General features: G+C 32.8%; 1 long non-coding RNA gene across 1 annotated transcript in view; it reads right to left on the bottom strand.

The window, feature by feature from the left end:
* Window positions 1-2874: 2874 nt before the first annotated feature.
* The window catches only part of LOC137648402 (uncharacterized), a 110716-nt gene continuing 103590 nt past the window's right edge, over window positions 2875-10000 (bottom strand). The window contains exon 2 of the long non-coding RNA XR_011045610.1: window positions 2875-3255. This is a non-coding gene — a long non-coding RNA (uncharacterized lncRNA). The remainder of the gene's footprint in view (window positions 3256-10000) is intronic.

Genomic DNA, 10000 nt, shown 5'->3' on the forward strand with positions numbered 1-10000 from the left:
AGATTCATTTGAAACACTTTCCCTCACCAAGTTCTGCTATAAAATGAGTGAAATATACCCTCTTGTATCTGAAAAAGCTTTGATTTTTTTCTGATGTTCCGTAGTACTTACCTGTGCGAGGAAAATATTTCATATCATGGTTTTAATAGGGATAATTTTAAGAAACTTCTAGAAATTGAAGTGCAGGACACCCACTTTATTTTTAACAATAAAGTTTTTAAACAAGTTGATGGTGTTTCGATGGGGTCACCACTTGGCCCAGTTATGGCTAACGCTTTTATGTGGTCTTTCGAGGAACAGATGCTGGATGGGTGTCCCTTATCATAATGCCCTCTCTTTTAAAAGCGATATGTGGATGACACCATTGCTCAATTTAGGTCCCGAGAAGCAGCTGAAGCTTTCTTGCAATATATCAATGGCCTACATCCTAACATAGATTTATCAATTGAGTATGAACAAAACAACCAACTTGCTTTTTTAGATGTTTTAATTACTAGGACAGAACATGGTTTTAATACGAGCGTCTTTAGAAAAAAGACGTTCACAGGTCAAGGTACTAACTTCTATAGCAGTTGTTCCATGATATTTAAATTAGATAATATTTCCATACTGTTACACCGTGCTTATACGTTATCTTCCAACCGGCATAACTACCATAGCGAAATCCAATTTTTACTTCAGTTTTTTTTTAAATAATTCGTATCCTCCAGCCTTACTCTTGAAATATTTCAATAACTTTTTACATGATAAATTTCAACCATGTCAACTTGTACCGAACGTGCCTAAATTATTAATATATGCCTTTATACCTTTAATTCATTCTAACACATTTAAGGTGCAAATACAGAAAGTCATTCAGAAAAGTTTTCCGGCTGTGAACCTTAATATGATAGAAAAACCCCTAAAACTCTGGGTTCTTTGTTCTCCCACAAAGATAAACTTCCGACTTTGATGGTATATTGCTTTACTTGCCCGAAATGTAAGATCGGGAAATACGTGGGAGTCACCAAAAGATTGCTCAAAGTCGGAATCGATTCTCATCTCGGAGTCAGTCACTGTACGGGATGTACTTTGAAAACGAAAGAATTTTCCAACCTACGAGAACATTGTAATAAATGTAAAACATCATTTTCATATAAAGATTTTCGCATTGTCACCCAAGCGCCCAATGACTATTCTCTCTCTGTTTTGGAGTCGTTTACAATCAAACAGCTAGTGCCTTCATTAAATGGTCAGACTTCTTCCACAGTTCTATATATAACATAGTTGACGTACTCCTTTCCAAACCAGACAACGTCACTCAGTTTTTTAGCTCCATAGAGATAGGTACTAACTTGAGCATGCTTCACCTTTTAATTTTATATATATATATTTGTGTTTAGTTCATTTTTTAAATGATTACATTTAACTTTTACGTTGTTCTATTAATATTACTATTAATACTGAGTGTTTCTATTTTGTATATTTTGTAGAGTTTACAGCCCTGATGATGAGACCCAAAGTCTCGAAAATTTGGAAAATAAATGTATGGTGCTACGCTGGCTTTTCTCCATCCTATTTATATTAAATCTACGGCGTTCCAGATGCCCCAACCTTCCTGCATACACACACACACACACACACACACACACACATACACACACACACATACACACACACACACACATATATATATATATATATATATATATATATATATATATATATATATATATATATATATATCAAAATGACTTGTTTGTATGGATAGGCATGTTGTAATAGAGTGTATATGACAACTAGAAAACGACATCTGTTTAGCTTAACACAACCATTTGATCATAAATAAAATATACATTTTCATACCAATTTGGTCATTATCATCACAAAAGATGGAGATATGAAACCTTGGATGTTTCCATTGGCCATTTAAGATAATGTGCATATTTAAACAACGAAGTACAATTAATCTAACTTGTGACTTTGGATAAAAGTTCTTCTATTGCCTAAAAGCACTTTTATGCCAAAGGGGACATTTACATCAACACTTAAAGTTAACACCCATTCTTTGCACTTAACCCATCTCCTAGTAGCTGTCGGGTTTAGAGAAAAGGGATGGTCTAATTGAGTTCCTCTCCTCACCAGCTACCATACTCTACCCCTCTACCTATCCAACTAAACAATTAAAAATACCATTATGAATTTTAAAGAAAACTCTAACCACAGATTTACCCACAAGGGAATTATTAATGGGACATTCCTTTTCACAACTATGAAGGTATACAAAACATATAACGCAAATGGAGTCACTCAAAAGGGAAGGTATAATCCATCACTCCACTTCGACTGTGATCATATTGATAACTGAAAATTTATCTCCAATAGAAAACCAGTATGAACAGGGATTTTATTACACACACACACACACACACATATATATATATATATATATATATATATATATATATATATATATATATATATATATATATATATTTAAATGTATACACATATATATATATATATATATATATATATATATATATATATATATATATATATATATATATATATTTAAATGTATATATATATATATATATATATATATATATATATATATATATATATATATATATATATATTTAAATGTATATATATATATATATATATATATATATATATATATACATATATATATATATATATATATATATATATATATATATATATATATATATTTAATATATATATATATATATATATATATATATATATATATATATATATATATATATATATATATTGTGAGGGTTTTAAACCGTTCGAAACCCAAAGTGCTCTCAGCATAAACCAGGGTGACTCGGACCACCATAGTGTAGGAATTGAAGCCACAGGCACAAACGTGTGTTTATTCAAATAAACAAAAGATAAACTGATTGAAGGGATACATAACTTTAATAGTGAGCATGGGAATTCTCCTGACGGTGTACAGCTTCACGGGAGACGAAGGCAGCTTCCCAAGTAGATAAGAAGCAGTTGTTAATTTGGTAGGGCTAGTTCTCACCTGGGCTAGTATAACAAATAAGGAGGCCACCGTTCTAAATGATTGGTAGAACAGCGTGAAAACAACGAGGTATGGATTTTAGCTTTAGCTTGACTTGGAAGAACAAAAACGTAGGTTCTGGTTTTTTGTGTGACTACTATGACGAAGTAGCAGCTTGGTGTTTGGCTTTCAACATCGACGGGGCAATGGGTTGGTCACTCTCCCATTGTTGCCTGAGGAGGGAAACTGGGATTAGCAAATCTAAAATGGCTCTAATTTTATTATGAGAGTTATTATTCTGAAAATTTGAAGGCTACCAGTAAGTATAGGTGAAATCGCATTAAACAATAAATATCTAAAAATTTTTAACTTTAGACAATAATAATGGAATGGCAAATGATGATGCAAGTAATAGTAAATTAAATGCGAGATTCGAGCAATACTATATTACCCAGGCTTAAATAATCAGTAATTATTATTTACCATATTTAAAATTTACAATAGTACACAGTAAATATTTATATTATAATAACACACTGATATTGGAACAACGATACACACCTTATTGGCGTGATCCTTCAGGTGACATAGCAAACAGGATACTAAAAGGCATTTAGAAAATTCGAATGAGAGGTAGACTTTCCAGAGTGGGTGGCCATCCCTCTCTGGTTCGTGATTGGTAGTAAGTGGAGGTGTGTGGTGTTCTGACTGGCTCCCGGAAATTCACGCGATGCAACTGCCATCCTATTGGCAGCGGCACCACTGACTATAGAGCTTTGAAATTATACATTTTCTGACTTACATTTATGACTTAATTCAGGATCAAATCCTTTACAGATATATATATATATATATATATATATATATATATATATATATATATATATATATATATATATATATATATGTGTGTGTGTGTGTGTGTGTGTGTGTGCGTGTGTATATCCTAAGAAAATACGCAGGGGGAGTAATTTCACTACTTCTTCATCAGTTTTGTCTGGTACATTGGTGATCATTTACTGAAGTAGAAAGTGAATGGTTGCTCTAGAAAAAAATATGTAGGAATTTATATTACGGCTAGATACCGGTATTTCTGTGCCCGATTTTTCTATTTGTAGAGACTCGGCAGCTTTTAGTGTTACAGAGTGCTAAGGGAATAATGGCTTACACAGGTTTAGATTTGACTGATTTTCATCCTTTTCTCTCTTATTCCCGTCCAGTCAATCTATGAATTAACATGAAATTAATTGCACAAGCTTACATATCACATAAAATATTTATCAATTGCTATTTTTTATTATATTATATAACAGTATAGGTTCTCCCATATGCATAATTTACTGAAATCACTGAGAAGTAATTTGGTAACAGTTAACAAATCATTCAATATCACTGATAAGATGGATGACATCGTATTATATTTTACACAAAAATTCTCACTAATTGTTAATTTTTTCTTACATACCAAATATATGCTCCTGTTGAAAAAAAAAAAAAACACCACCTTCAGTTGTTCTATACATCCTTTTGCACGTAGTAACATATAGTTACTATTTTTTCGTTTTTTTACTGTTTTCAGTTATATTTCAGGCTTGCACACAAAGAAAGTACTGGTAAGTGGTATTATGACTACAACAAAGAATAACAGAATGACACTAATAAAATTATCACTAATTACCAAGTTTATAAAGAAAGCAGTACAATTGATTATCATCCACATTATGTAGGACAATCATAAAAGCAACTTTCGAATACCAATGATAACATCCAGTTCAAAACTGCGGATATATCACTGAAGTATACATTTTTCTTAGAAACCTAAATTTTTGGTACATGTAAGCAAAATTTAGCAGTAACATTTAAAAGAGATGTAAAGAAATATTTCCAGTCATTACAATCATTTCTAAAAGTACTGTACTATTTTGAAGAATCAAGTTGAGAGACATGATGAATGGGCTGAAGCCATTCAACACTCACTTCTTGCTCTACATGATTTACCAGTGGCTGTAGTTATATATCAACAAACATACAATATAAACTATCAGAGAGATAGATAGATTACACATTTGATTTAATCTGATAGTGGACCAAGTAAGAAAGTGTGAAAGTTTGGAAGGCAAACAAATGAAAAGAGAACAGTAGCCCTTCAAAAAGTTATGTTTTTGTAAGGTAAAGTTGATGACCAGATGACTATTGGTGACATTGTCCGAAAGATTGAGGGGTAATTTAAAGATTCGAAAGTGGTTCCATATAGTGCAAAACAGATGCAATCAGTGAACATTGAAGTGAAGATTGATTCATGGCATATATCAAAGGTAAAACCAGTGTGGTTACATTAAGATGAACTGCTGAATGTAGCCTAATATTCAGGCTGAGCAGTAAGAAGATTTACCACGAGAAAATTTCTTATCATATCATATAAATATTGCTATTAAACTCATTACATAAGCCATCATATGTATCAAATGACAAATCATTTCAACTAAACTGCAAAACATATAAAGATGGTTGTGGGATTAGCTTCTATTGGACAAGTCATGATTGAAGCTTTTAGACCAAACGATTAAAATAGATGGAATTGGCTGTGCATCTTCATTACTACTGAGCTTCATATCTTCTTATTGACTCCTTGCATATTCAGGATACTTCTCTCTTGTCCCAGCTCATTTTCCTTTTTCTTACAAATATACTAAATAGTCTGTCATATTCTTTATACATACTCCTCTTTCCTCATACTTCTGACAACACTAAGATTACCTAAAATTTCTTCTTTGCTCATGGGATTACTTTGCTTTACTTTAATTTGACGGCTGCTTTTCTGGCTCCATACAGCAGGGAAACCCCACTCTCTACAGGACCTCCAATGTCATTTTACCTTGTTGTTCAGAGTATTTAACGTTTCATATCACGTATTGTTCACTTACTGTTAAATTGTCACTGTTATATGACTCATGAAATAAGAAAGTCTTCAGTTTCCTCTTGAAAGCCTTGAAGGGACCATCCACCATGTCTGCCATTTTTTTTTCTCATTATCCAAAATACCCCATTTCTATATAAGTTTTAGACATATATAATACCTTCATCATAAAAAAAATTCAAGTTATTTGATCAAAAACTCTTTAATGTACTACCAAAAATAAAGATTTAAGAAAAAAAAAATTGTTATATTTTTCGCCACTGATATGACACCCATTGTATTGAAATTTATACCATAAAAACTACTTTATAAACCGAATAGTTTTGTGAGACAGAATTCGGATTTTCAACTTTTTTTTATGAATTCTTATTTTTTTCCTCGTCTAGAAGCAAAATAATCGTGAAAAAGGAAGTAAAATCAAAATCAAAATTCCGTCACACACAATTGTGGAGTTTTTATTCCTCTTTTCAATGATATCTTTGCCTCTAAAATCGAACAGTAAATAAAAGAGAAAAATATACCTAAGTGTGAATAAGTATGTTGTTGAGTTATGAGCTCCCAAAGATTAGCAACCAATTTTCACTTCTTTTCTTAAAGAAATCAAGATAACTTTTCTTGTTTATTGCTACATAAACACACCCTAAATGAGGTATTTAAATCTTAAGTTTACTATTACACTTGGCGTAAGGAGGTCATGAGCTGCCAGCGATCTCTTATTGTTGTCAGTGTTTATTTTTGGAATGTTTCAGCTTTGTATTCTTATTCATGTTCCCCCTCTCTTCTTGGTTCTTTTTCCTTGCTCTCTGCTTACTTTTTGTTCTTTTTATGACCTTAGGCCAATGGCCATGCTATAAAGTTCCCGAGGATGTTGTGAATAAACAAAGTACATACGAACTACAAATAAACAAACACGTGCATTATAACTTCTATACCTCTTTGGAAACTCTGGCTGCTGTTCTCGTAGCCGGTAGTTTTCATTCACCTACGCTCTACCAATGCCTTCTATTTCTGCCAGATGTACGAGATGTCAAAACATAAGTGAAAAAATCACTATATATACGCTAAAATAAACACAAAAAGACGATTCTGTCAAACTCGGTCATGCTGATGATACAGTAAAGATGACGTCATCATTTAAAGACTGCTATATTTTCATAATCAGTAAAAATAATTGGCTGAAATTTCTGGAGAGCTTGTACAATATGCTTATGCATACATAGAAGCAATAAAAAAAAAATTCAATTTCTGAAAGCTGGTATGTCATAACACCATGGCAGACAGTCCCCTTAATGACTTCAATCCTTTGGTTGTCTCGCAGGGGCTTATTATATATTCTCGGGGACCCATATTTAAAGTCTCTGGAGCCTACAGTAGACATATATCTAGGTTCCAATAGTTTGAAACCATCTGTAACTATTCTCATGTCGACACGATTTGTTGGCTTCGCAATATGTAGCAATTTTCCTAAGTATTTTGGACGACCGGTTCTCATAATTTGGTGGGTTATTGTACATATTTCAAATTCAATTCTCGCTTTAATCGGCAGCCAGTGTAAATCAATAAGTAGAGGGGTGATCCTTTTTCTAGGTGGGACACCTTTTATCAGTCTTGCTCCTCTGTTTATTATGTTTTGTAATGTCTAAAGTTGCCCTTTTGGTAAACTGTATGAGATAGAGTTGCAGTAGTCAATCCTGGTAATGATATAGTTTATCACAAGTGTCTTTACAGAATTTTCATCCAGGTACTTTTTTTTATAAAGCCAGTATTTGTTAGATGTTAACCTGCAGTTTTTACTACATTATTTATTCGGGCATTGAGAGAGAGGTTACAGTCAATAAATACACCTAGATCACGAACTTTACTAGATATCGCAATGAGTCATTATTTCTGTTCATTTGAATATCACCCAAGCTTCTCATGTAGTTTCTCTTACCCACCATCATGAAGTCAGTTTTGTACTCATTTAATTTTGGTTGTTTAAATGCCATCCATTCTCTAATACTGTCAAGGATTCAGTTTAAGGTTTCAGTAGTGTTATCTATATCATTTATGGAGAAATAAAATTTTTGTGTTATCCGCAAATAGTATGAACTTTACACCACGCTGTTGTAGTATTTTCGATAGACCAATAGTATAGATGCAGAATAAGATTAGGCCAAGTACACTCCCCTGGGGTGCCCCACTGTTTAAGGGTTCATATGATGAATAAGAATTTCCAATTTGTACACAGTAATTTCTACCAACCAAGTAGTTGTTTTAGGTATTCGAAAGCTTGATCTTCAACACCGATGGACTGTAGATCATTAGTAGTAGAGTTCATGCACCACTGTATCAAAAGAAGCACTGTGATCGAGTATATTAAAATGCTACACTTATTTTCTTCCATCATTTCCAGCATATCATTTACAACACAGCAGATGACACTCTCCATAGAGTATAATTTTCTGTAAGCAGATTGGTTGTTACGCAAAGCTTCTATTACTGTACTTCTAAGTGACTGAATAGTTGTTCAAAAATTACGTACTCAAACACTTTTGAAACAAAGAATAGATTCAAAATAGGTCTATAAGAGCTTAATTCCTGGTAGTCCTGTGCATTTTTCAGAACTGGTGTGAATATAGCCATTTTCTCAGGTTTACGAAACTTACATTCATCAATACTTGTATTTGACATTCTCATTATTATTTCGGCTAAACTAGAAAAGTTTCCCTCTCAAATTACTTCAGATATTGGGATAAGATCGATCGCACAGTTTGTTTTCTTTGCTCTTTTCATAATCCTGGTGATGTTATCTTCTGTTATGTTGTTGAATCTTATTGATTTTTTCTGTGTTCCTGGTGTATCATTAATCCCTTTTACCCTCAAGCTATTTGGAATTTTCCAACCCTTAACCCCCCGGTGTTTTCTTTTTCAAGCACATTTTGCAATATGTTTTTTTTTCTAATAAATTGTGCTAACAGCCTTAATTTTCGTCGTAGAGAGGTCAGGTTGGTCTCATTAGTTTGGGAAATGCCTGAAGTTTCTCATTAAGTTGTCAAAAACATGCAAAACTATGTAAATAGTAGTTTTTTGCAAGGACGTACCGGTATGCCCATGAGGGTAAAGGGATGAGTTTAATGAAACGTACCAGTACGTCCATTGTGGGTAAACCCTTTTACCCACAAGCTATTTGGAACTTTCCAACCCTTAACCCCCATGAGTTTTCTTTTTCAAGCACATTTTGCAATATATTTTTTTTAAAATTGATTTAACACCCTTAATTTTCGTCATAGAGAGGTCACATTGGTCTCATTATTTTGGAAAATGCCCGAAGTTCCTCATAAAATTATCAAAAATATGCAAAACAATGTAACAAGTAGTTTTTTGCAAGGACGTACCTGTACGTCCATGGGGGTTCAGGGGTAAGTTCGTGAAACGTACCAGTACGTCCATTGGGGGTAAAAGGTTTGATGTTGAGTATTTAGAAAGGACCTGGTAATATTTTCAATTCTGTTTTTATAGAATACCAGAAAAATTATTTGCTAGTTCCTGACCATTGTACCCATCAGATAGCTTCTTTTCTTTTACATTTCATATTATACCATTAAGGAGAGTATATAACTTAATTATGTCTGTTGCTACTTCGAAGATCTTTCTATTATAGTATTCACTTTTTTTTTAGTAATTATTTATATTGACATGTAGCAGCTTTGTATTCTACCCATGCACTTTCAGTTTTTAACCTATTGCACTTTCTTTCTTTATATCTTTTTTCCCTCTTTTTTTTAATTTTTTTTTCTCTCCATCAAACCAAGGAGATTGGTCTTCTTCAGTTATAGTCTTCTCCTGCGGTGGGCACATGGTATCATATTCACTTTTACTCACTTTATTATAAGTGGTTGTAAGACAGTTAACAACTTAGCTCCCAAAAGACGTTGGTCATTATGATCACAGGAAATGTTGATAGGATCATTTATTTTCTTCGTAACTTCTTCAATAAATACGATAAGGGAAAAATTTGATTTCTGTCTACAGTTTATATTCTTTACTCTTGTATGTTTCTGTAGAGGTAGACTAAATGT

This window comes from Palaemon carinicauda, chromosome 10 (genome assembly GCF_036898095.1).
Source record: "Palaemon carinicauda isolate YSFRI2023 chromosome 10, ASM3689809v2, whole genome shotgun sequence".
Lineage (NCBI taxonomy): Eukaryota > Metazoa > Arthropoda > Malacostraca > Decapoda > Palaemonidae > Palaemon > Palaemon carinicauda.